Consider the following 24208-nt stretch of genomic DNA (forward strand, 5'->3'; position numbering starts at 1 on the left):
ATCAAATCTAATCTAATACATTGGTTTTATGTGTTTTACACCCAGTTATGTCTTGAACTTAGTATGAAGAGAGAGGGGGGAGAGAGAGAGAGATTATTAGAACAGAATTCTGGCTTTTGGGATGCCTCTGATTGCCTCCTTCCACCACAAGGGCCCCTTGTCAGCATTTTATCTATGCGTCTTTCAATAATTGAAGTGTACATACAGTAAGAGATTTAGGTTCATGATGATTTCAGCTATACTGTATATAATGAAGGCTTAGCAAAATGAGGTTGCCGTAATAACATAGTGAGTTAGTGCCAAAAGGCACAGTAATCACTATTAAGTTTTTTTTCTCCTGTAAATTCAATATTCTCAAGGGAGATTGTCTGGAATGGTATAAGGCAGTGATGGCTAACTTTTTTGCCATCACGTGCCAAAAGCGGAGAGAGCGCAGGGGGGTCACACACGCATGTGCCCACACCCATAATTCTATGTGCTCCACCCCCGTACATATGCTCGTGCGTCCCCCCCCGGCGCTCCCTCCACTTTGGCCCGGTGGGCCCAGTAGGCCCGTTTTTTGCCCTCCCCAGGCTCCAGAGACTTTCTAGAGCCTGGGGAGGGCAAAAACAGCCTCCCCACACCCCGAGGCCCTCCAGAGGCCAGAAATGGCCCATTTGCCGACTTCCTGTGGGACCGAAAGGCCCGTTTTTTGCTCTCCCCAGGCTACAAAGCCTTTCTAGGAAGTCTGGGGAGGGCAAAAACAGCCTTACCTCCCTCCCCCCGGAGTCCAGAAACGGCCTGTTCTTTGACTTCTGGTGGGCCCAGAAGACCTGAAAATCAGTTGGCCGGTGCACGCATGCATGCCAGAGCTGAGCTCGCGTGCCCACCTATATGCCTCCATGTGCCACCTGTGGCACGTGTGCCATAGGTTCGCCATCACGGGTATAAGGTCTCCTGTTTGAGCAGGTGACTGGAGTGGACTAAAACAGGGGTCTCCAACTTTGGCAACTTTAAGATCTGCAGACTTAAAGTTGGCTGAGGAATTCTGAGAGTTGTTCCACAAGTCTTAAAATTGAGAAGGTTAAAGACCCCTGGATTAGAAGGCCTCCAAAGTCTGTTCTAACTCTGTTATTCTGAGATGTATGATTTGGAGTGGTAAAAGAATCTATGTTAAATGATGCTGGCTTATAAATGAATTTTTCAGAGACATGGAGAGGAAATTTGAGAGACTTTTTTTTTTAAAAAAAGAATTGCTATATAGCTAATGTTAATTGTGCGATTGCCAATTTTACCAAGTCTTTAAACAAGATTTCCCAGCCTACTCTGAGCAAAATAAAAAAATAAAAAAAATGAGAAATCAACTTTAGTGATTGGTTTGGTAGCTTTCTAGAGACATTTGCCTGGCATTGGTGTATGTAGAAAAGTGGGGTGGGGTGGGGGGGGCAGCTGACCTTTGATAGGATGCCAAGGGAGGCCTGTCATCTCCTTGGGAATTCTGGTGGCTTTATGACCTCATCCCTGCAGGCTAAACTGTCAGTTATTGTCAGTTACCAGAGAGGGAAGCTGGTCTTCAGAAGGGCCCCTGAATTTCCCTCTTTTTGTAACAAATTTTCAGGGGGTAAGTGAGGGTGAGGATGAGAGTGATGTTGAGGATCAGGATCAGGAGGATAGAATGATGGAGAAAAAGAAAGAGGGAAAAGAGTAAGGCAAGACAGAGGGAAGAGGACAGAGACGGGAAGGGGAAGGGAGAAGGGGAAGGAAAAGAAAAGCAGAAAGAAAGGGAGGGATGGAAAGGGGAGGAGGAGGAGGAAAAGCAAAGGAGGGATGGGCAGGGGGAGAATAAAGAGAAAGAGAGGAAGAGGCAGTGGTGGGTTTCAAATTTTTTACTATCGGTTCTGTGGGTGTGGCTTGGTGGGCGTGGCATGGCTTGGTGGGCGTGGCATGGCTTGGTGGGCGTGGCAGGGGAAGAATACTGTAAAATCTCCATTCCCTCCCCAATACAGGGGAAGGTTACTGCAAAATCCCCATTTCCTCCCGATCAGCTGGGACTTGGGAGGCAGAGAATAGATGGGGGCACGGCCAGTCAGAATTTTTGCTACCGGTTCTCCGAACTACTCAAAATTTCCGCTACCGGTTCTCCAGAATTGGTCAGAATCTGCTGAAACCCATCTCTGGGTGTAAGTGGATAGGGAGGGGGAGATAGACCATGAGAGGGTCAGGGAGAAGAAGGGAGGGGAAAGGGAGAAAAAAAACGAAGTGGGGGGCAGGGGGAGCAAGTGAGAGAGGGGTAGGAAAAAGGAGGGAGAAAGGGAGAGAGGAGAAGAGGGATAGGAGAAAGAAAAGGCCAGAAGATATGGCAAGGGAGATTGGGGGAGAGGGACAGGAAGAATGGGAAGGGAATATGGAGGGAGGGAGAGGAAAGGCGAGAGTGAAGAAAATGGAGGGGGAGGAAAACAGGGATGAAGGGGGGGAGTGAGGGTGGGGGAGGGGATATAGGAAGGAGGATATGAGGTGAGGGAGCTCCAGAGAAGGAAAGGGAGGGGGATAAAGAAGGGGAGAGACCATGGGGAGGGGTTCAGAGTGAAGAGGGAGAGAAAGGGAGGGGAAGAGAATAGGGAGAGAAGTGGGGGAGAGGGAAAAGATGGAGAGGGAAGAGGGGGAGGAAAGGAGCAAGTGAATGAGACAGGGAAGGAAGAGGGAAGAACAGGAAAGGGGGGATAAGGGAAGGGGAAGCAGAAGAAGAATGGGGAGGGGAAGGAAAGGGGAAGCGGAAAGGGGAGGGGGTGGGGGTGGGGATGGCAGAAAGGGAGGGGGAGCTGGGAAGGTGGAGTGGGCTGGAGAGGGGAGGGGGGAAAGGGACAAGGAGGGGAGTGCAAAGAGAATGAGAAGGAGGGAGAGAGGAATGGGGGAGAGGAAGAGGCTAGGAAGGGGAGGGAGAGAGAGGAGAGGAGAGGGAAGGGCAAAGGGAAGGAATGCCATTACTTTGCATCTCTGAAGAGCAATGCTTCTTACACCACCACCAGGACCTCCAGGTGACACAGAAGCCCCTCCGCTCTTGTATACCCTCCAGCTCTTCACCACTTTTGAACCCAGGGCCCCAGGCCAGTCAAAAGCAGGGACGTTCTCCTTTCAGCGGACAGTATCCAGAGCCATTCAACAGTGGGCAGGAGGAACCATGTCGTGCTGGCTTGGGATGCCCAGGAGTGAAGCAATCGGGCCTTCCTGGCCCTTCTCTGTGTTTTTTTGTGCCACATGTGATAGTAGTTTTGCATTATTCATGAACAGACATCTTCTCACATGAAAGGCAGAAGCCACAGGCCAACAAGAATGGGCCACCGAGTTGCCCAGCCATGCTAATCCTGAGACACTCATGTACTTGTGAAGGTTCAACAAGAGGCCATTGTGAATGGCCAGTTGCTGAGGGAAGGAGATTGTTGTGTGCCTGCTTGTAAAGCCACCAGCTGGTGCACACTCCCTTTCTGGCCTGGCCTGCTGCCAGATGGATACTCCTTGGGGTCTCTCCTACTCCTGGCCTCTCCTTCCACCCTCTTTTTTCCCTGCAGGGGGATCTGGTCTCAGTTGTGGCATTAAGAAAGCTTTTCAGGCAAGTGTGGCCCCTTCACTTCCAAGAAACAGGTGGGGGAGGAGAAAATCATGGCTCCCCAACTCTCTTGTCCGGAGTCTGAGTTCTTTCTTGGTTGCCCTCTCCTCCCAGAACATCTCCAAGGTGTCCATGGTCCTGCTTAGTGGGCATCAGGTGGAAGACCTTCCTGTGCCACCTGCCAGGTACCAAGGACTTCCCCAAATCCCAGGTTTGACAGGGAACCATTTGCACAAGGGTCTGTAAACGCCGCAATCCCCTCTCCAAAGGGGGTTCATGGGGGGGTGGGGGGAAGACTGACCAATGGTCTTTGGAAGGTTGGTCTTGGAAAGGGGAGGCTGAGCTAGTTGGATGTTCCTCCACGTCTCACCATTTTCGTCTGGTCAGGATCCAAGAGGCATAGAAGCAAGTCAGGGAGCAGCACGGCTCTCGCCATGGGACAATTCTCCCTCTTCAGGGAGAAGGAAGGTTTGACAATGTGTCCGGTCAGGCATGTTGTGCCCAAGTACGGGCCAGTGAGGGAGGAGAAATGTTCACTCGGGAAACCTGACCAGGCTGACCAGCTCAAGCACAAGAACCCCTTGGGTTGCTGGCAAGCTTAGAAAGCAAGATAACATCATCAGAACTTTTCCACGAAAACCGCCCTCTCCATTCAAGTCATTCTCCCTGGCGCAGTTAAGGGGCAGGTGCTCTGAACTTCCTCCTGATGGTTTCTCCCTCTTCCTCAATAGTCCTGCTTCTTCTTCCTCCATGTTCCCCAACTCCTATAGACATCCCATCCCTCTGGCCCACCATTTGTAAACGGTATCCGAGGGCAGGAAGAGCATCTCCTCTAGTCTCCATCCCTGACTTCTCCCGTACCTCACTGCAAGATTCCAGATCAGTATCTTCTTCTTCTTCTTCTTCTTCTTCTTCTTCTTCTTCTTCTTCTTCTTCTTCTTCTTCTTCTTCTTCTTCTTCTTCTTCTTCTTCTTCTTCTTCTTCTTCTTCTTCTTCTTCTTCTTCTTCTCGGCTTTCCCCCAGTCTGTGCTCACGAAAACACAAGCAACGCTCTCGGAGAGTCGATACAACTTGGTTTATTGTGACAAACAGCTCGTACGGAAGTCGGACTGCAAATGCAATTCAAAGACGCAGCTACCCCACGCCCCACACAGAGTTCTTTTTATAGGGATTTCTCTCATGGCAAACAGCTGCTCGGCGGTTTTCAACTTCCCGCCGCTCGTCACGCGCGCACAGCAATGTCGTCATTCATTCCGTCTTGATCCAATTACGCTTCTTGTCTTCGTAACATGTGTTACACCTCCGCGAGCCCCGATAAACACCCGTGCATTATAACGCCTAGTCGCCAGCCCGTCCCCGTCACCAACACCCGTGCAGCCCGTCTCATCCCTCCTCCTAGCAGGTAGGATGAACGTCCATGGGTCAGCGGTCTTGTGCATGATGTCGAGTGCTTCTTGACGCTCGACAGGCGGCTCCCCCTACCAGGTGTCCGCCTAAAAGAGAACAAAACACAAATAGTGGTTAGTGTTTTTATAACGGTTTTGGTTTGTGGGGGTTTTCCTTATGAAACTTCCCCACCAACCGTGGGGCATTTACATCTTTTTTGTGAACCCATGATGCCTCGGTATCAGGATAACCTTTCCATCGAACTAAATAGTATAGATGGCCTCTCCGCGTTTTCGTGTCGAGAATATCTTTAATTTCATAGTGAGCCCCTGTTACTGGGCCTGGGGGTGTTTGTGTTGACGTAGTGGGTACGGTTGCTGGTTTTAATAGACTCGAATGGAAAACAGGATGTATTTTCCCAAGCAGAGAGGGTAGTTTTAACATAAAGGTTACCGGGTTAATGATTCTTATGATGGGGAAGGGGCCTATATATTTAGGACCTAATTTTCGACTGGGTAGCCGCATCCGTATGTATTTAGTGGACACATAAACTAAATCCCCAACCTGAAAAGGAGGACATGTGGTTCGTTTTTTGTCGGCTTGCTCTTTATATTCCTCAGCTGCTTTAGTCAGTGCTTGCTTTATTTGAGGCCATGTCTTCCGTATGTTAGTCGCCCACTCCTGGGGAGTCATTGATGGTGGAGTGGTGACGTCCAGGTCAGGAATAGCTGGGAAATCCCGTCCCATAACAACGTGGAAAGGAGTACACCCGGTGCTCCTATGCACCGAATTGTTATATGCTGTCTCAGCAAACAGGAGATAGTCCACCCAGTCCCTCTGTTGGTATGATACGTAGGAACGGAGGTACCGTTCCACCATGGCATTCACACGCTCGGCTGCTCCATTCGTGCTGGGGTGATATGCTGAACTTAGGCCTTGTGTTGTTCCAATATCATTAAGGAAACCTTTCCAGAACCTGGCAGTAAATTGCACCCCTCTATCTGAAATAATTCGTTTGGGTGCTCCGTGTAAGCGATAAATATGTTGGAGAAACATCCGGACTAGTCGTTTTGCGGATGGTAAGCCTTTACAAGGGATGAAATGTGCCTGCTTTGAAAAAAGATCGACTACAGTCCAGATAACGGTATATCCCCTACTGTTAGGGAGCTCTACGATGAAATCCATGGCGATTTCATCCCACGGCCTGCTTGGTTCTGCCACTGTCTGTAGTAGCCCTAATGGTTTTCCAGGACGTGGTTTAGATACAGCACATATGTGACACCCGCGGACGTAGCGATCAATGTCTTTCCTCATTTTGGGCCACCAGAATTGTTTTCGGCTTAGATGCAACGTTTTTAAGAACCCAAAATGTCCTGCGGTTTTGTTATCATGGCAGTGAGCCAACACTTGATGCCTCAAGGAAACGGGGATATATAACCTATCCCCCCACCATACCAAGCCGTTTCGGTGGGTGACAGAAGAATGGTTGTCTTGTACCCACTTATCCGTTTGCAGTTCCTTTTGCAGTGTCGAAACCCAGTCAATGGGTTGGCGAGTTCCCAGTGTATACGCTTTCATGGGTGGAATCACAGCCTGTAAAACTTCATCCCTTCTGCTTCTGTATTGAGGCATTCGTGACAAGGCATCAGCCAAAAACATTTTACCTGCTGGTTTGTAGACGAGAGAGAATCGGAAGCGCTGAAAATATTGTGCCCATCTGATTTGTTTTGGGGACAATTTTCGAGGGGTTTGTAGGGCTTCCAGATTCTTGTGGTCCGTCCAGACCTCAAAAGGCTTTGTACTACCTTCCAGTAGATGTCGCCATGTCTGCAAGGCCCGCTTTACAGCGTATGCCTCCTTCTCCCATATGGCCCAATTCCTCTCTGTTGCCGTGAATTTACGCGAGGTGTATGCGCAGGGCCGTAGAACACCGTTTGGATCTTTTTGTAGTAGGACAGCTCCCACGGCCACGTCACTCGCGTCTGCCTGCACAATGAATGGTTGTGAAGTGTCTGGATGTTTGAGTACGGGCTCTCTAGCAAAAAGACGTTTGAGATCCTCGAATGCTTGTTGACACGTGGACGACCACTGCAGCACGTGTCCCGGTCTGGGTTTCACTCCGGGCGCCACTTTACCTTTCGTTTTTAAGAGCTCAGTTAAAGGCAACGCTATCTTCGCGAACGATGGGATGAACTGTCGGTAAAAATTCGCAAACCCGAGAAAGCTCTGTAATTGCTTACGTGTTCGCGGGGCCTGCCATTCCATCACTGCTTCTACTTTTCCCGGATCCATCTGAATCCCCGTATCACTAATCCGAAACCCAAGGTAATCTATTTCTCTCCGGTGGAATTCGCATTTCGAGAGTTTAACAAAAAGGTGTGCCTCCAGTAATTTGGTCAGTACCTGTCGAACGAGCTGAACGTGCTCTTCCATCGTGTTTGAATAAATAAGTATATCATCCAGGTACACTAATACCCCTCGATATAAGTGTTCGTGCAACACTCCGTTTATGAGCTGCATGAAAACAGCTGGTGCACCTTGCAGACCAAACGGCATTACTAAGAAATGGTAACTACCGAGGGGACTGTTGAATGTGGTTTTCCATTCGTCCCCCGACCGTATCCTCACCCGATAATACGCTTCACGTAGGTCTAGTTTCGTGAAGATTTTTCCGGTGCCCAAGGTCGTCAGTAAATCGGGTATCAGCGGAAGTGGATACAGCGGCTCTACACAGACAGCATTTAGTCCCCGGTAGTCAACACATAATCGTAGCCCGCCGTCCTTCTTTTCTCGGAACAGCACCGGTGCTGCTAAGTGTGACCTGCTAGGTCGGATAAAACCTCTCGCCAGGTTTTTGTCTATATATGTGCGTAATTCTTCTAACTCTTTTGGGGTCATCGAGTACATTCGGGGTTTCGGTAGGCGAGCTCCAGGGATGATTTCGATACCACAGTCGGTATCCCGGTGTGGTGGCAATACGTCACATTCGTTCTCGCTAAACACTCGAGCAAGGTCGGCATACACGGAAGGGTACTTCTGTTGGGGTGTTGCCTCATGCTGGAGTGCAACACAAGGTTCCTCTGTTATTGGGAGCCTTACTTTACGGAAACCCCCCTCCCACCAGATGTGGGGCTGCCACTTATCTAACCAGGCAAGACCTAGGATGATTGGTTCTATCATCTGTGTTATTACAATGAACCGGATGCGTTCTTGATGGGCCCCTATCGTTAACACTACAGGTTCTGTTACGCTAGTGGCGGGTACCCCCCCCAGAGTAGTACCATCCACCTGTTCGAATTTAATGGGATCGCGTAACGTCAGTATTCGGAGGCCTAAAGCCTCTGCTATGGACCGGCGGATAAGGCAGCGGGTGCAACCGGAATCTATCAATGCGTCTTGATCGCACTCTCGGTTGGTTGCAGGGTGCCTAAGGGTTACTGGAATCAGGAACGGTCGAATGGGATCACTCACCATGGGATCGTGTATATCCTCCTCCGTGTCAGTCTCCTCTGGAGTCTCGGGCACACGGGCTGTTCCCGGTGGACCACCCGCGATGGAACGAGGGGTTGCCTCTACCAAAGATGTCTGCGTAACTGCTCTGGATCGTTCTGGTGTCCGTGCAGGCCGGTCCTGCGGTATGGTAGCCGGTGGCGGACGTGGGGTAGACATCCGAGGTGGCGGCACTGGACATTCTGCTGCTCGATGCCCCTCCTGATTGCATCTGAAGCAACGGAACGGTCGTCTAGCTACCTCACCGCTTGCGGATCCAAAAAACGGGGCTGTTCGAGCAACGTTCCTGTCACTAGACCGACTCATGGATCCCCGTCGTAGATTTAGGTTTACGTTACGGGGCTTGAATTCCCGCAACCCGACATCTAGACTAACAGCCGCCTTGTACCACTCAGAGAGGCAGGGCCCTAGACCCCGGTAGACACAGGCCTGTCTAATGTCTCTATCAAGCCCCGCCTGAAATTGATGAATCAGAAGGCGTTCTGGCCAAGAGCGGAGCTTTCCGGCCAAGTTACGGAATTCATTGACGTAGTCCTTTGCTGGACGGCCCCGTTGCCTAAGGTTTACTAATTCCCCTTCAAGAACCTGCGTTCGAGTTTCGTCCTCGAACCGGTGCCGCAATGCTTCCAGGAAAAGCCCTAAATCTGTTAACTCATGGGCATGTTCGCTGTGCAGGTCAGCGACCCAATCAGCAGCGTCGCCTGTTAACACTGCCGTCACCGCAACCACCATTGACCACTGCGAAGGATAAAGCCTACCATATAGGTCCATATGGCTTATCACTTGGCTGAGAAAGAGCGCTACCTTTCCTGCAGTGCCATCGAAAGCCGCTTGTATGGGAGGTAAGCCCCAGGGTGTCTGGCGAGGGGCCCATGGCCCATGGCCCCATATTGGCACAGGATCTAGTTGGGGTGGCTGTGGCGGTCTAAGCCCCAGACCTGGCTGGGTCTGCTGGTCGCCTCTACCATGGTTCACCCCCCTCTCTCTCCGGGGTTGCGCCACAGTCCCTGGGGGGCCGTGCACACTATCCCCGCTTCCTGTTGGAGCGGCGCTCGTGCTCTGACGTTCTCCGCTGACCCGCTGTGTGCGCTGTTCCCGCCGCTCAGGCTTTAGCTTCGGGCTGGCGAGACGGAATCTGCTGCCTGAGCTACCTCCCGCCGACCCACTGGACCAAGAACCAGACGAGTCCACTGTGGGGGCCCATGGCTGCCAAGATGACGCGTCGCGGAAACTGGCCTCCCCAAATCTATCACGCAAAACGTCCATAGTGGACGCCCCTGGGCCAGTGGAGTAACTCCACTCCCCCTCCTCTTCCTCAACCCACTGCCGTTCCCTCCAACCCAGGAACTGGGAGCCTACATAAGGTGGTGCTTGTGGACGCGTCTCAGTCGCTCCCTGCTCTTTCGACTCCCGTTCCTCACGCCCCGTCTCTGGCCGCGACTCCGCGGCTCCGCTGCTTTTCGGCTGCTCCCGGCGTTTCGGCCGCACCACCAGCTGTTCCTCCATTTCGGGTGCGTCGGGAACGGCAGCGTCCCCCGGTGCCTCCTCGTCTTGCAACGCCTCCATGGACAGCACATCCTCGGTTACGCCTTCGGCCATCGTAACGAGGCTCCGTAACCGGACTCACAGCAGGAATGAAACCAAACAAAGGAAAGGGGAGCTGCGTCTTCCTCTCGGCTTTCCCCCAGTCTGTGCTCACGAAAACACAAGCAACGCTCTCGGAGAGTCGATACAACTTGGTTTATTGTGACAAACAGCTCGTACGGAAGTCGGACTGCAAATGCAATTCAAAGACGCAGCTACCCCACGCCCCACACAGAGTTCTTTTTATAGGGATTTCTCTCATGGCAAACAGCTGCTCGGCGGTTTTCAACTTCCCGCCGCTCGTCACGCGCGCACAGCAATGTCGTCATTCATTCCGTCTTGATCCAATTACGCTTCTTGTCTTCGTAACATGTGTTACACCTCCGCGAGCCCCGATAAACACCCGTGCATTATAACGCCTAGTCGCCAGCCCGTCCCCGTCACCAACACCCGTGCAGCCCGTCTCATCCCTCCTCCTAGCAGGTAGGATGAACGTCCATGGGTCAGCGGTCTTGTGCATGATGTCGAGTGCTTCTTGACGCTCGACACTTCTTCTTCTTCTTCTTCTTCTTCTTCTTCTTCTTCTCCTTCTTCTTCTTCTTCTTCTTCTCCTCCTCCTCCTCCTCCTCCTCCTCCTCCTCCTCCTCCTCCTCCTCCTCCTCCTCCTCCTCCTCCTCCTCCTTCTCCTCCTCCTCCTTCTCCTTCTCCTTCTCCTTCTTCTGTTCCATTTTTATTTTAGTTAAGAAAAGTTAAAATACAAACCTCCATAAAATTAAAAAACATTTGTGAACCGGTAGCGAAGGTAAGTAAATACCGGCAGGTTCACTCAAGAACTGTGTTGCTAACTTAACTGCAGTGATTCACTTAACAATTGTGACAAAAAAGGTCATACAATGGGGCCAAATTCACTTAACATAGGTCTTGTTTAGCGACAGAAATGTTGGGCTCAATTGTGATCATAAATCAAGGACTACCTGCAGATTACCTGAAAAATATATGCTGCAAACTCGTGATATATAACACCTTTTCCCATCCAAAGTTAGTGTGATGAAGGCTGTTACTGCATGTCGCTAGATATCATAGTCTTTCTGGTGGACTTCAGATGTCTGCATGATTTATTTATTTATTTGTAAAATTTATTAGCTGCCATCTTACTACACAGCAACTTTGGAAGAGGTTCCTGAGAAGTTAATTGTCTCAGCTGCAATTTCTAAGGAAACAAACATGGATTGCTAAATCCGCTCCCCCCCTCCCCTCCCCCCCCCCGGTAGTCTGCAGACAGTTCCCTTATTTGTGGGAGCTCCTGGTTCTTTATCTTTTGAGGTTTTATCTTCCCTTTTACAGTGAAGACCCCATGCAAGATTGCTGCTGTTTCAAGGGGGGCTGCTGGGGTTCGCAGGGGTTCAGGAGAACCTCTAGCTAAGATTCTGTGCAGTTCGGAGAACACCCAAATCCCACTCCTGGCTGGCCCCGTCCTCTCCTCCCCTCCCAGGAGTCCCCACGTGGCCCATTTTGGATGCAGGTAAGTGTAGGGCACGCGTGGAGGCTCGGGGAGGGTGAAAAACGGGCCTACCGGAAGTTCGGGAAGGCCGGAAACAGCCCCGTTTCCGGCCCCCAGAGGGCCTCCGGAGCCTGGGGAGGCTGTTTTCACCCTCCTGGAGGCTCGAGGAAAGCCTCCGGAGCCTGGGGAGGGCAAAAATGCCCCCCCTGCTGTGGTGCAGGAGGACGACTAGGCCACGCCCACCAAGGCCACGCCCACCCAGCAACCAAGCAGAGAACCCCTTGCTAAAATTTTTGAAGCCCACCCCTGCTCTGTTTCCCCCCTGCTTTTGGGTTGTTCTGAGCTCACCCCCTCTATAAGAACTCTGTTCATTTTTAGAAAAAAAAAAACTTAAGATGTAAACATGGCAAGGAAAGAGGGCAGGTTTTTAATGTTCCTCCATTGGCCATCCCAAGTGACAAAAGAATGGGAGGTGAGTGGACCTACCATCGAGTGCAATGAAACTGTTGCTGATAGTTTGGCTGACTTTTTTTTTTTAAGAGATCACATGCAGCCGGTTGCCAAATACAACAATTTCTTCCACTTGTTGCTAATGATTCAATCCTCTCTCCACGTGTGCATACCATATGCTGGGGAGTGACGAAACAATCAATTTCAAGCAGTGGTGATGCAAAATTTGCTCTGAGTGGTTTTAGAAGGCAAACTGCAGAATACCTGCACAACTATTAACCTGAAACCAATCTTAAAGGATTTATGAAAATGGAGATGTGCTATAGAATCCGTGTGCAAAACTTGCATTGTTACCTTGCTTAAATACTATATATGTGTACGTTTATTTTTAAGACAAGCAAAAATATGCAAAGACAGAATATCTAAAAACAACTAGAGATTTTAAAAATTAGAAAATTAGACATCTGTAAAATCAACAGCTAATTTTTAGAAATCCAGTTTATATAAAGTATTATATAATCGTTCAATCTTCTGGATAGAGAAGACAAACTACATGATGTATTTGTGTTCTTGTACTCTTGATAATTTTAGATGATAAAAATTTTCAACATTTGACACTCTCGATTATCAATATTGACATACAGAAAATCTACTTATGTAGAGCCCAATGAATCAGAAAATAAAACAATTTTAATGTCCTTTTGCAAGCCAGATCTTAGCAAAGTTAAAAATTCACATTTTATCATCAATGAATTTTTTATTTTTCTGGAAAACTGTCCTTGGCTTTGGTAAAAGCCAGTAAGTGATGTCTCTCACACACTGCCAGCAATATTAAGAATCTATCTTCATTTTGTACACTGATCCCAACAGGATGTTCAGTACAGTTTCAATGTTTTGAAACGAATGAGACAATTAATAATACCTTGTTTCCCCGAAAATAAGACTCTGTCTTATATTTGTTTGAACCCCAAAATAAGCACTTGGCCTTATTTTCGGGGAGGTCTTATTATTTTGGGGCGCATGGAGCAATATGGGACTCTTCTTGCCATCTTACCTGATTTCCAGCTCTGCGTTTAAATATTTTTGTGGAGGGCTTATTTTCAGGAGGGGCTTATTTTAGCACACACGCTCAAAAGCCCGATTGGGCTTATTATCAGGGGATGTCTTATTTTTGGGGAAACAGGGTATTGGTTCTTTTTACTAGTATCTGTTGAAAACTTTGGCAGAAGATCTTACCTTATTCTTTCTGAGCCCTTCCGGGAGGGTGTCCATTTTACTTATCCACAAGTTCTTAGTTTTAGGTAACACTGGGGACAATCAGAATATGTCCCTTGTGAATATTCTTTTTATCAATTTGGTCAGAGTCAGTTTGCTCTAATAGCAATAGCACTTTGACTTCACAGTGCTTTACAGCCCTCTCTAAGCAGTTTACAGAGTCAGCATATTGCCCCCAACAATCTGGGTCCTCATTTTACTGACCTCAGAAGGATGGAAGGCTGAATCAGGCACCAGACTAAAAAGCAGGAAACTCTGAGTTCGAGTCCTGCTTTAGCCATGAAAGCCAGCTGGGGTGAACTTGGGCCACTTCAGGGGTGGGTTCTACTTACCTTTACTACTGGTTCGCAATGGGATCGTGCGTGCGCACTTGCTTTGCTCACGCGCCAAGCTTCTGCATATGCCCAGATTGCCTATGATGACATTGGGTGGTGGGCAGAGCCTCCTGCTGGTTTTACTACCAGTTTGTGCGAACCGGTCCAAACCGGGGGGCAACCCACCACGGGCCCAGTCCTTCTCTCTGTCAGCCCAACAGAGGTCGTTGTTGTGGGGAAAATAGGAGGAGGGAGGTGTGTTGGATATGTTTGCCGCCTTGAGTTATTTGTAAAAATAATAAAGGTGAAATACAAATAAATAAATAAATCAAGAATGAATGGGCTTTGCATCTCTCAAGATATATATATATATATATTGGACTGTGCCTCAGAAAACCCTCAGAACTGGAATTTACTCTCCAATTCACCTTCAAGACAAATCCTTCCATGGACCTTCTTTGGACTCTGAGATTTAAATTCAGGGCTTATAGCAAGAGGCTATATTTTGTTCTCATATCTTTGCATAATAGATTTTCTTAACCATCATTTACTATAAATTTTACTTGTTCATCAAATTTACATGGCCACCCATCTCGCACAAATTCTCTGAGCAGTGAATGACTCAGATATGTACCACCCTAAATATTTTAAAGTAGTTTTTATCTGTTTAGATCCGTTTCTTAAACTTTGCCCCAAAACTCAGCTGTGTGATTCATTGAGAAATAATATCAAATATCATCATTCTGTAGCAAGAGCCGTGGTGGCCCAGTGGTTAGAATGCAATATCGCAGGCTACTTCTCCTGACTGCCAGCAGTTTGATTCTCATTAATTCAAGGTAGACTCAGCCTCCCATTCTTCCGAGGTCAGTAAAATGAGGACCCAGATTGTTGGGGGCAAGATGCTGACTCTCCAAACTGCTTAGAGAGGGCTGTAAAAGCACTGTGAAGCGGTATGTAAGTCTTAGTGGTATTGCTATTTAATGGAACTTCAAGTTCCATTCCACACTTTGCCCATATGGACACTGAACACCAAACATGTTTTATTAATCTGTCCATTTTACATTTACTGCTAGTTCCACGTCTACTTAAAATCCTGGCCATTCTGACCAGATTTATATTTAAAAGTTTCCTTTCAATTGATTCCATGTCTTGAAGTATGGCCAAATTTTGTTATATGTAAGATGCACAGCAGTTTGTCTGATTGATCTGTTTACCTAATTGTTAATCAATATCAGTTTTATGTAGGTAAGGTGTTTTGTGGACTGATCATTGACCGCAGTCACGTCCTTGATACCAGGAGAGTGATAGGGCTGCAAAACTCCAGATGATCAGTAGATGGCAGCAAGGAACTAGGGTTTTATATATTCCTTTGCTGCCCCCAGTGGTGGTCTAGATCTTTACAGACCCATCTCTTAGCCCTAGAAAAGATTAGCCTTTCTTCTGATATTAGCTCTTCTGGGCTGGATAGTATTTAATGTAAATGGAATCATTTAATTTTATGAATCCTATCGGCACTTCTGAAGGATCTGGTCTATCTCATCTGTTTTTCTGGAAAATAAGCCTACTTGTTTGGTGGAGATTTCTGCATATTTCTTTCCGGGCCTTTGTGGGTTAGCAGTTAATGGATGATTTCCGTAATTCCCTTGTTTCTCACTCAGATTGCTTCATTCTGAGGCTACAGTGGACGTTAAGCATACGTGTTGCAAAGCCGTGCAATAAATAAAAACACAGCAATAACCGCTTGCAGCCCAGTTTATGCACCTTTATGAGACTCTAAAGTACATATAGAATATGGAGCTGCATTGCGACTTTCTCGTCTGCAGGGAGGATTTGCATCATCTCAGAAATTGCAGTTCTGTTCACTGCAGGCAGGGCACTGGTCACCATTGTCATCTTTACTTCCACAACAATTCCAAACTTTCTTAAATATTTGCTGAGATGTCCAATAAAAACAATCTATTTTAAGATACATACATATACAAGGAGTCTTCAACTTACAACCGTAACTGGGACCAGAATTTCCATTGCTAAGCAAGGCAGCTGTTAAGTGAGTCATGCCTGATTTTATGATCTTTTGGCCACATTTGTTAATGAATCATTGCAGTCATTAAGTGAATCCAGCTTCCCCCAGTGGCTTTGTTTGTCGGAAACTGGCTGGGAAGGTCGGAAAGGATGACTGGAACATTGCAACCATCGTAACTGCAAGTCGGTTGCCAAGCAACTGAATTTTGATCACGTGACCATAGGGATGCTGGGATGGTCATAAGTGCAAGGACTGGACATAAGTCATTTTTTCCCAGCGCCATTTTAACTCTGAACAGCCGCTAAGCAAATGGTTGATAATGTTTTCCCATGCAGCCATTTTAACGGGCAAGTCGTCCTTTGCAACCACACCATAGTCTTAGCATAATTGCATGAGTTCACAAGATCTTTAACTGGACACAGTGACTGAAATCCATCCTTCTGAATCCATTCCAAACTGAATTAGTTTCTTGTCCAGATCAGCAGCCCGTCTCCATGCCCCCTCCAGTCCTGCTGACATCACTACAACCTAGAGAGGAAACTGTGGTTGGTAGGTCTTGCTCACATTTTCTGCAGTAACAGATCGAGCATTATCAGACTAATGGCTAATTCCTTAATGGACAGATTGGAAGAAGATAGACTATATATTCAGCTTTGAAGACAGATGATACCTTCAAACATAATATTAAGTTATTGGAAAGATAACCGGGATTGAGCAACTCAACTTCAATTTTGGGTGACCTCCTAGATAAAGAAGTCATACGCCGTTGCCTTCTTCCAAAACATCTTTTCAGTTTCCCCATTTAGCCTTCAGATCTCCCGATCAAGTACTAATTTCATCCTATCCTATCTAGCTTCTGCCAAGCCCACATAAGGTCATCTAGATGAAACAAAAATAATGGCAGGACACAAAGTCAAACTGATGTGAATAAATGATCAAATAGCATAAAGTGAGGCTTTCTGGATTCAGCAATTTAATTCAGGGCAACTGGGAGCATTACGATATGAACAATTCGATGCGCTTTGGATTCCCCTCTACCTTTTCACATCATTATCTATTTAAAATTTTCAGAAAAGAAATATTATTTTACTACAGATCAGGGGGGTCAAACTCGATTTCATTGAGGGCCATATCAAGTTTGTGTTTGACCTCGGGGGGCCAGGGTGGGCAAGGCCAGCTCAACATCACTTGTGTCGGGGGCGCCTGTGGAGGCCCGAGCGGTCTGTCAGTGAAAACAGGCTCCTGCAACCCTCTGCCAGTGAGCCGCTGGCAGAGGCACTGCGGGTCAGTCCTTCGCTGTTTCCAGGGCGGCCCTTTGGGCCAGATCTAAACACCCCGGGGGCTGCATCTGGCCCCTAGACCTTGAGTTTGACATCCCTACTATACATAATATAGATGCAGGAATTAGTTTATATCCCCATTCAATATTTTTTTTTTAAATTTGATTTATATGCCGCCCTTCTCCGGAGACTCAGGGCGGCTTACAATGCGTTAAGCAATAGCCTTCATACTTTTGTATATTTATACAAAGTCAGCTTATTGCCCCCACAATCTGGGTCCTCAATTTACCTACCTTAGAAAGGATGGAAGGCTGAGTCAACCTTGAGCCTGGGGAGATTCGAACTTGCAGTAATTGCAGGCAGCTGAATGTTAATAACAGGCTATTAGTCTGCTGCGCCACCAGGCTCTTAATTCAAAATTTAAAGGAAGGAAGAGTGAGGTTCAATCTATATGATATGATATGAGTTTCAAGGCAAAAGGAATGACTATATTTACTACTTTTTTTCTTAGACTATTTGAACTAAATGGTAATGAACGCTTGTTACAGGAAAGGGAAGGGTTTGGATATCAAGGATCACTTATGTAAATATATATGTGAATTCATGTCTATTTATATTATTATAAGAAATGAATGTATTTGCTTGTCTTTTCTGCTTCTAATTCTTAATATGTTTCAAAGGAGTATAGAGAGTGAAATACCCAAAAAGAGAGAGTCGAAAGCACAGAACAAATTTAGCTCTGGGACAGTTTGTGCAAGATAAGATAAGATAACATATGTCAGAGTTCAGACTTGAGATTGGTTTCCTTATGTAAAGAAAATGGCGGCATTTTGCTGCCTTATAGTGTACTCTGATGTAGAGTAAAAAATTTGGTTGCTATTGCACAATTCAGTGTATCACGGAGGGAATCTGTGAGGTGCTTAAGAGTTGACACTGGCTTGATGGGATATAATCAATCTATGGATGAATGATTATAAAATTCTATGTTGAAGTTTTATATACTTTCTAAAATCATCCCCCTCTCCCCCTCCGTGTGTGTGTGTGTGTGTGTGTGTGTGTGTGTGTGTGTGTATGTGTGTGTGTGTGTGTGTGTGAGAGAGAGAGAGAGAGAGAGAGAGAGAGAGAAAGAGAGAGAGAGAGAATATGAAAATAATATGTATATATGTTGTGGGACCCCTTATGTGGTTATTTCAGGACCATGCTCTTTCTTGGTAAGCCTCGTTGAATATTACGAGGCTTATTTCCAAGCAAACCTGCAAGAAATGCACTGCTACGGAATAATATGAAAGTAGGAAGAGTGTTCCAAATTTTTTCTGAATAGATCAACCACTAAATACTAACATTGTTCTGTTTTTAAAAATCCACAGAATGTTGCAGATTAAGCTGAACAAATAGTACTTTATCACCAATTTTACTTTGCAACAATAAGGGTAGGAAATCCATGATTTAGTTGCTAACTATAAAAAATTCAGACTGTAATACTGTACAAAATTAAGACTGAAAATCCTACAAGTTTCTAGGCTTGTCTTCTCTGAAGAGTCACCGGGTGCAGTGACCTGGAGTTTTGCTAGGAACAAAACGATAGGTGGCTTTTGTCAGGCATGGAAGCCATCTTTTGTATTAGGCCTTCAGACCTGCCGTGTTTACTACTGTGGGAAACTGGGAGGGAGGATATATAGTCATAATAACATTCTTTTCTCAAGAAGTCAAGGACATCTTGCCCTGCACCTGGAAGACTGGAACTGAGAGGTATCTCCAGTTGGGACGATGTTTGATTGGACCATGTGATGGACATGTAGGTGTTGGGCAGGAACTTGAACTGTTCTTTGGGTGGGGAAAACCTGGAAGCTTTCAGATTCGGGTTTTCCCAGATGTGCCAATATGCCATGTCTAATAAAATGTAGCTTTGAGGAATTTCAAGCCTCGGCGTTTTCTTTCCTTGGGGGTGTTACTTGGAACCCTGACATTAACCCGAATCTGAAAGTGTAAGAGCAAGAAGGGCAAAGGTTTTGCGGGAAAACCTTTTGGTATCACCAAGTTCCTTTGAGATATTTAAAACAACAACAAACAAAATCCTGCCTTCTAATTCCAGGGTGGCTGTTCACAGACCTTGACCTGTTATTGAAGAATCCCAAAGCGCATCAGCCAAAGACCGAAATAACGCCAGGAGGAGAGAGAAATTATAGAGAAGTTACACCAAATAATGTGTTTTCCAATTATAATTTACTGCCTCGTGACAACCCACATTTATCCGTGAAGTTGCTATTAACTTGAAGTTGCTATTAACTTACCGTTTAAGCCTTCCTCCGCCATTGGGTCCCATTTGAATATAGTTATTGTGTTGGGTTAATGGGTTGGAATGCACCTCTGATGGAAGAGGGACAGTTAAATGCTGGGTGGTGAATGCCTTCAAATTCACCCATGTGTCCCTTTTCCCCATACTTATGGTGAGGGAATATGCAGATTTGAATGGTTGGCAAAAGCATGAAACCCAGAATCCAATAAGCAGATCTGGGTCTCTAAACACACCAAGTTATTGTTGTGGCCCGCCAGCAGCCAGCAGATCTGGTAGCAGATTCGGACAGTGAGGAGGTTGGGGAGGAACATGGGCCAGTGCTGGAGTCTGGGGAAGGCTCTGCGTCGGAGGCAGAGATGGGGCCCAGGCCGTCTGACAATTGTCAGCTGCCTTTGAGGTCAGACATCAGTGGGGCAGAAGAACAGCTGAAGCCTGTTCCCAGTGTGTGCATGCGCAGAGCTGCCAGGAGAAGGGAACAGCTAAGGAACAAGGGTCGACTCGGGAGTAAAGCCACAGGTGGACAGTGAATGGTTCCTCCCATAGGGAATAAAGAGGAGCGAAAGGGGAGGGGAGTTTGCAGGAGACAATTAGTTCAATTCATTAGAGTGAAGATCTGTTCCTGACTTCTTGCCAAGTACTGTCTCTTACAGAGTGGCGTATGGAAGATATCGCCCTGGCAGCTCTCCAAGCCTGATAAAGGTCTGTAGTTGTGAAATCTCTTGAAAGACTGTTGGCTGGGACTTTGCTGGAGAGGAATTCCCTTTAAACTAAATAAAAGGGGTTTTATCGGGATGAGGAGTCGGCTTCATGATCTTGGGGAGCCTAAGTCAGAACAGTTATATATCTGTGTCTTTTGTCCAAAAATCAGTGGATATGTACTGGGGGCTTCTTTTTGCCTTGGTCTCTGGAGTCACCTCTGTGTTCCTGCATTTTTATGCTTGTGATTTATTGGAATGCCTCTCAGAGATCTTTATCTAGGCTGTCTAGAGACGTGTTATCTAAGCTGATGTGATCATCCTTTCTTGAGGTTGATTTTACTTTGAGGTGAAACAAGGCAGCCCGGCCTCAGGCGTAAGACAATGTGTCTCCTGCTATGGAGGTGTATTTGCTGGCCTCTAGATCAGGGGAAGAAATGGAGGTAGTGACAGATTTTATTTTCCGGGGCTCCAAGATCACAGCATGTGGGGACTACAGCCAAGAAATTAAAAGACGCTTGCTCCTGGGGAGGAAAGCTATGGCAAATCTAGACAGCATACTAAAAAGCAGAGACATCACCCTGCCAACAAAAGCGCATATAGTCAAGGCTATGGTTTTCCCAGTTGCAATGTATGACTGTGAAAGTTGGACCATAAGGAAGGCTGAGCACCAAAGAATGGAGGCCGTTGAACTATGGTGCTGGAGAAGACTCCTGCGAGTCCCTTGGACTGCAAGGTGATCAAACCGGTCAGCCTAGAGGAGATCAACCCTGACTGTTCTTTTGAAGGCCAGATCCTGAAGAGGAAACTCAAATACTTTGGCCACCTAATGAGAAGGAAGGACTCCCTGGAGAAGAACGTAATGCTGGGAACGATTGAGGGCAAAAGAAGAAGGGGACGGCAGAGAATGAGGTGGCTGGATGGAGTCACTGAAGCAGTCGGCGTGAGCTTAAATGGACTCTGGGGGATGGTAGAGGACAGGAAGGCCTGGAGGAAAGTTGTCCATGGGGTCACGATGGGTCAGACACGACTTTGCAACTAACAACAAGAAGATCAGTGTTTCTCAATCTTGGCAACTTTAAGATCTAAAGACTTCAACTCCAGAATGCTCCAGGCAGCAGAAGGAGAGATAAGAGATGGGAGCTTCAGGAAAACAGGAGAAGTCTCTTATGAGTTACAAGTGCTCCAGGGAGCTGCCCCAAAGAACAGTAATCTCCTCATGGAATGAGTCAGCTGCTCCACAGCAGATGAGGAGGTAGTAGAGAGAACCAGTTAGGTCCTGGAGGCATTCCAGCCTTCCCATCAGCCTGCTCCTTTGTCCCCTTCAGGTAAGTGGACAAGTCACCATATGTCACACACAACACTGTGAAGCACTATGAAGCAGTATATAAGTCTAAGTGCTATTGCATCGGAGAATCTGTCTAGTATGTCCCTTAGGATAACAAATGGAGACAATAGCTTATATACTCATAATTCCAGAAGGTTGCTGCTTTTTTTGCAAATTCTTCAGGTTTAATATTCTATCCACATAATATTCTATAGGATGGGAAAAAGTTAGGCTAGAGATCTGGAAGTCATGAGAAGGCATCAAGCACATAGAAGAAGCCCAATTTTCAGTTTCAGAAGATTGCATCAGAAGATCTTTTTCCACAAAATGATCTCAGAAGGTTCACTGTCACCAGGAGAATGCTTCTGTTACCCAAAACCTAGCACTGGGCCAGCAGAATAGAATTGTGGAGCTCTTTGATGTTGCATTCCAGGAAAACCTGAAAGTTATCAGTCATGTAAACATACCATAGCCTTTGACAAACATTTCATACTGAGATTATAGTCTACAGCAAGATAAGTTAAACAAAGATCGTGCTAAGTCTGTAGTCAGCAAGACATTACTCTGTTATTCTGAACATCATCTCTAACAATGAAAGAGTTTGAATGGTTCATCTTCTAAAAATGATGCCTAATTAAACATTTTCTTGCCATGATGGTAGTGAGACAGATCCAAGAGCTAAGACTTCCCCCGTTTCCCTCTTTCCATGCATTCAGCAGCTTGTGATGAGACTGACGTTTTAGAGGCAATTCAAAGCACATGTGTGTTTTACTCTACATCAGGGGTGTCAAACTGGATTTCTTTGAGAGCTGGATCAGCATTGTAGTTCTCCTCTGCGGGCTGGCGGGGAGACAGGATGGACGCCTCCTGCAGCACCCTGCTAGCCAAAGCGGGGTTCCCAAAGGCCTCACAACGCCCCCGTGTGGCCTATTTTTGGCCTCCCTGGCCTCCAGCAGTTGCTTCCTGCAAAGGCTCATGTTATGGGAGGAGCCAATCATCTCCAAGCCTTACTCCCAAGTCGCCCCTTTTGTCTTAACTGTTCTTGCCTTTTGGCAGCTCTGTGCTTGCGTGCACTGGGAACAGGCTCCCCCTGTTCCTCTGTCTTGCTGATGTCAGACTCTGGAGGCTCTAGAGTTAGTACATAACTCCCAGATGGCTCTGGCCCCGTCTCTGCCTCCAACACAGAGCCCTCATCCGAGCCTTCCCCAGACTCCAGGACTGGCCCATGTTCCTCGCCAGCCTCCTCACCGTCCAACTCTGTTGCCAGCTCCGCAGGCTGCCGGCGGACCACAACAATATCCTAAACTACCCGTGACCTGTTGGATCATCGTTTCAGAGGTATTTCATTACCAGATTCCTTCAACAATGGCAGAACTTCTAATGTACTTGAAAAGTTCTTAAAAATTCAGAGAGATAATCAGAGCTGAAAGTAGTCCATGTTGAACTCTGTAGACGTCAGACATCTGAGTTGACCACAGGAATGTTTTATGACATTTTATGTCATAAAATGGTTAGTGTGATAATTTTATGTCATAAAATATTTTACAAAATTTGCCAAATATCAATTCTACCAAAGTCATGGGTCCTGGATTTTGGACACATTCTGTAAGTTAGCTCATTTGAGGTTCCTTGTTTGAAAATATTATGCCCCATGATGCATTGCTTCACACCCAGTTAAAGTTAGAGAGTTTTCATAGTATACAGATTCTGCCACAATCAAGACAAGCAAAACTGTTGATTTCAAATTTTGAAATTTAAAATAAGATAAACAACTTTATTGGCTTCAGTTTAAAAAAAAAAAGAATTCAGAATTGGTGTTTGCTCCACATTTAAACAATGTTCACTGTATACCACGGTTTTGTGTTCCTCCTACCATCATAGCTGAAATGTAAATCTTTTAATTGCACTTTAAAAAATGAAGTCAAAGGAAAATGGAGATTTGGTAAATTTTCTTCTTTTCTGTTCCACCAATGGAAATGATGCATTGGATCAAAGGCTTTTCTTCTTTTCTCCTGTTTACAGAAAGTCAATAAAACAACTGTGTACATAGCTGACCTAAAAATAAAAAATCTGAAGAAAATAATAATAAAAGAATATTAAACACTCTAAAGTAAAAAAAACTTCCCCTCACAGCAGATGGCATATCTGCCCTCAAATATTGATAGATCTTTTGATTAACAAGAAATGCATGTGTTATGCCTGATAAACTATCACATTTATCTACTGAGGAATAGTGTGAGCAAACAGGAAGTGGGCAAACAACATGCTAGAGTCTATTTATGCTACTATAGGGAGAAACTAAACGTAAAGTAGCTGTTCATTGTTTTGAGATTTATTTTACACATTTATAAGTGCAGGCTAGTTTGCAAGTTCTGAAACAAGCACAAAAGCAGCGTGTTGATTCACTGGGGACTGTTAAGATCTGGTTAATGGGTTATATATGGAACTATTCAAACTGACTTTACCTGTAGATCGTGGATTAAGAAATGCAGATTGTATGTGTATGCATATATATATATATATATATATATATATATATATATATATATATATATATATATATATATATATATTGTTTTCTGAGGTTTTTGCGGGTGTTTGTATGTAGGTCTTTGGTTATTCGGGTTTTCTCCCGCGTAAAATTGGAAGTGTCTTGGCGACCTTTCGTATTTATATATATATTATAGTATTATAGTGAAAACATAATCTTCTAAATAATTAAAATATATCATGAATTCTCCAAATGTGTAAAAGATTTGGTGATAATACTTTGTTCACAGCCTCTTGAATTCTGAACATTCAAAGCTTTGATTAACATAAAAGGCACACCTCAGTAGTAAAGGTAAATGTAAAAGTTCCCCTCGCGCATATGTGCTAGTTGACTCTAGGGGGCGGTGCTCATCTCCGTTTCAAAGCCGAAGGGCCAGCGCTGTCCAAAGACGTCTCCGTGGTCATGTGGCCAGCATGACTAAACGCCAAAGGCG

At 46.1% G+C, this 24208-nt stretch overlaps 1 long non-coding RNA gene across 1 annotated transcript; it reads left to right on the forward strand.

The window, feature by feature from the left end:
• Window positions 1-1522: 1522 nt before the first annotated feature.
• On the forward strand, window positions 1523-19150 carry LOC117678022 (uncharacterized). The gene is made up of 2 exons (XR_004594883.3): window positions 1523-1600; window positions 18999-19150. It is a non-coding gene; the product is annotated as an uncharacterized LOC117678022 (long non-coding RNA).
• The last annotated feature ends 5058 nt before the right edge of the window (window positions 19151-24208 follow it).

Source organism: Pantherophis guttatus, chromosome 6 (genome assembly GCF_059756535.1).
Source record: "Pantherophis guttatus breed Tessera chromosome 6, ASM5975653v1, whole genome shotgun sequence".
NCBI lineage: Eukaryota > Metazoa > Chordata > Lepidosauria > Squamata > Colubridae > Pantherophis > Pantherophis guttatus.